The sequence below is a fragment of the Adiantum capillus-veneris genome, chromosome 12 (assembly GCF_014529385.1).
Source record: "Adiantum capillus-veneris isolate H3 chromosome 12, ASM1452938v2, whole genome shotgun sequence".
Lineage (NCBI taxonomy): Eukaryota > Viridiplantae > Streptophyta > Polypodiopsida > Polypodiales > Pteridaceae > Adiantum > Adiantum capillus-veneris.
The window spans coordinates 18,719,722-18,723,754 of record NC_140942.1 but is presented as its reverse complement, the minus strand read 5'-3'; the positions used below and the strand labels follow the sequence as shown (position 1 = coordinate 18,723,754).

Here is a 4,033-nt window from a genome sequence, read left to right as displayed (position 1 = left end):
GCAGTAAAGGAAACAAGACCATGACAACTTTGGCAATCGAGGCAATACTTGTGCATTCACAACTTCCATACACTACAAAGAGTTGGGTGCGTTATTAACATGTGTAGATCTTGATCGACATCGAATGCATAGTTCTGAAAACAAGTCCCAATAAATCGAACCAAGCAAATAGATAAAGCGGTAATGAACGGTAATGAATTGCAACAAGGAATGAAGTGTTTTACTGACCTACAATGTTATACTGGTGCTTTTCAATTGTCCAATCTACATGCCGATATTTGAGACAAGCTACAAAAAAAGCAATGTGAATAGTTAAACATTACGTCTTGCAATGAAATGTCACAGACTAAAATTGCAAAGTATACATTGCACGTCATGCAGAAGTGCCATACAAAAGTACTAGTATGTGACCCGCGCGTTGCTGCGGCTTTAAAAAAATGGCATCTAGTCATAAAATGCCATCTTTGACGTGATTTTTTTTTGAAATGCTTTCTTTGGACATATAAGGCACATATATTTTATCATTGTATTTAACCGATATTGGCACCTTGAAACTTGATAGCAATGGAAGCAAACATAGGTCGTTGAATTGCTTATCTTTGCAAATGTTTTATGCACCATATTGAACTTAAGGGTGTGTTGCAGAATTGAAGGTATGACCCGTAAGCATGTACTCTCTCTCTCTCTCTCTCTCTCTCTCTCTCTCTCTCTCTCTCTCTACATATATATATATATATATATATATATCTTGGGCTAATTAAGATTAAGGTGCCTGAAGCCTCTTTCGGTATGCCTCCTTCACACGTAGCCACTCCAATACAGTCTCCTTCCACTGTCAAATGGGGGCACCTAGCAACTTCCCAGATCTTGAACTCCCTTAAGGCCTCATAAGGCAGAGCAAGGGGCCAAGGCAATGTCCACATACCCTATTCTCTACCCTCCAAAAAATCTACCTCCAGCAAACACATCATGGAGAGCTCCATCCAATGTCTCGAGCGCCTCGACGAAGTCCTTCCGGTCTCGCCCTATCTTCTCTCCTTGGAAGCTTTGAACAATCCGTGCTCTAGTGTTGTAGAGCTTCTTGTCAACAAAGTCTGCCCAAGATTAGGGGGGATTGCACTGTGGTATTTATTGTCAGAAAGAAGGGATACATGACCGGGAGAGGGTCAAACTTCTTCAATGTATTGCAAAACGACCAAAGACTCGCAAACAGGGTTGCCGTTTTGGATGAGCATAGGGATCTTCTTGTGGATGGGGTTAACCTAAAGCAAGAACTCACTCTTGTTTTGAAGGTCTTCCTCTATGTACTCTTATTTTACCCCCTTTTCATAATTAAGGGCAATGAGGACCCGCGGGCCAAACATGATGGACCATCAATGGAGAACCTTGAGCGTCAATGTGGCCATGGCGAATTACAACATTGCACCAGCAATTGAGAAGCCAAGGAATTCGTTTTGAGGGCTCTCTCTCGCTCTCTCTCTCTCTCGTTTTGCATACACGCACGAATACGAACAGCAGTGCACATCTTGTAGTTGATCGCTTCAAAGCTTCCTTGAGTTCCATGCATATCATCGAGGGCTTCGAGCTCACCGAGTTGCCGGCAGCTCTTGCAAGTTGTAGCGTGCGAAGTGCGCACACGCTCTGCAGGTACAAAATTACGAATATTGAGATCGCCAATAACTCTTGCAGTGTCGTGCACGCACACACACACACAGGTGGCAGTACACACATCTCTATAGGTACACCGGACGAACATCATATCGTGTTGTTGCATCATCTCTCTCTCTCTCTCTCTCTCTCTCTCTCTCTCTCTCTCTCTCTCTCTCTCTCTCTCTCTCTCTCTCTCTCTCTCTCTCTCTCTCTCTCTCCAGTTTCTCTCTCACACACACATTGTCACAGTGTCACTGTGTCACACACACTAAGCGAACATGGATGATGGACATCAGTTGTTGCAGCCTGCAAGATAGTACTAAATATTATGAGCACGTGCAGCAGAAGAAGGAGAAACAAACACTCTTTGTAGAGCTTCTTGTCAACAGAGTCTGCCCAAGAGTAGGGGAGATTGCACTGTGGTATTTATTGTCAGAAAGAAGGGATGCATGATCGGGAGAGGGTCAAACTTCTTCAATGTATTGCAAAACGACCAAAGACTCGCAAACAAGGTTGCCGTTGTGGATGAGCATAGGAATCTTCTTGTGGATGGGGATAACCTGAAGCAAGAACTCACTCTTGTTTTGAAGGTCTTCCTCCATGTACTCTTATTTTACCCCCTTTTCATAATTAAGGTCAATGAGGACCCGCATGCCAAACATGTTGTACCATCGGTTGAGAACCTTAAGCGTCAATGTGGCCATGGCGAATTACAACACTGCACCAGCAATTGAGAAGCCAAGGAATTCATTTTGAGGGCTCTCTCTCTCTCTCTCTCTCTCTCTCTCTCTCTCTCTCTCTCTCTCTCTCTCTCTCTCTCTCTCTCTCTGTGGGTAATTTCCTATGACATTAAAACAATTTTCTTCTTCCTCTCTCTCTGGTGCGAGTGACAAAAAGTTGCAATGTTGCATGGATGCGCCAAGAGCCCTGGAGAATTTTGTATGCTACTCTCACAGTGTTCGGGAGAAATGTGTCTCAACTTAATAGCCTGTCGTTTCCAATTTCAAAATACTGGTTGAGGGCAAGGGGAAAAGAAGAAATTCCGCCCCAAAATAGAGAAAAATCGTGGTAAAACCCCGCAAATGCCCCTAATTTTCTAAAATTTCCTCAGCAAACTCAAGGAAAGGAATTTTGTATGTTTGGAAAAGTGATTTTTCCTGAACTCTCTCTCTCTCTCTCTCTCTCTCTCTCTCTCTCTCTCTCTCTCTCTCTCTCTCTCACACACACACACACACACACACACACACACACACACACAAAACACGTGCGTGGTGTACAATGCCCCTAGTCGCTTCTCTCAGTTCTCTATCTCTCTCTAGAGTCTAGCTAGTCTCTCTCTCTCTCCTTCTCTCCCTCTCTCTCTCTCTCTCTCTCTCTCTCTCTCTCTCTCTCTCTCTCTCTCTCTCTCTCTCACAGACTCTCTCCCTCTCTCTCTCTCTCTCTCTCTCTCTCTCTCTCACACACACACACACACACACACACACACACACACACACACAGTGTGCACGAAAAACGGCTCTTGCAGCGTGCATAAACACACACTGTGTGCACGAACTGCATGCAGCTACTGTAGCAGGTCGTCTCTCTCTCTCTCTCTCTCTCTCTCTCTCTCTCTCTCTCTCTCTCTCTCTCTCTCTCTCTCCCGTTTCACATACACACACGAATACGGACAGCAGCGCACGTCTTGCAGCTGATCTCTTCCAAGCTTCCATGAGTTCCATGCATATCATCAAGGGCTTCGAGCTCACCGAGTTGCCGGCAGCTCTTGCAAGTTGCAGCGTGTGCACTACGCATGCGCACGCGCACACACGCTCTGAAGGTACGAAATTACGAATATCGAGCTTGCCAACAACTCTTGCAGTGTCGTGCACGCGCACACACATAGAGGTGACATTACACATGCTCGCAAGTACACCATATGAACATCATATCGTGTTGTTGCATCATCATTTCTCTCTCTCTCTCTCTCCAGTTTCTCTCTCACACAGTCACTGTGTCACTGTGTCACACACACTAAGCGAACATAGATGATGGACATCACTTGCAGCGTGCAAGACAGTACTAAATATTATGAGCATGTACAACAGAAGAAGGAGAAACAAACACTCTTTGTAGCAGAAGAAGGAGAATCAAACACGTGGATGCCTTCTTTGAGCTCAAAAAATTTAACCTGCATTATATATAATATAGAAGTATAGATCATCCTTTTAAAAGTCAATAATATGTACCATGTTTTGACACCTCACATATCCCTTTAACTCATCTCATTGACCCCCCCCCCCCCCCCCCCCCCCTTATAACCCTACAACGCATAGATGTTATTCCCATGCTATGTACTTGAACAACACCATTCAAAGTTATGACCTTTGCACATCCATATCCT

General features: G+C 44.5%; 1 pseudogene; it reads right to left on the bottom strand.

The window, feature by feature from the left end:
* Nucleotides 1-763: 763 nt before the first annotated feature.
* Nucleotides 764-1,406, bottom strand: LOC147445394 (glutathione S-transferase U25 pseudogene; annotated as a pseudogene).
* Between the last annotated feature and the right edge of the window lie 2,627 nt (nucleotides 1,407-4,033).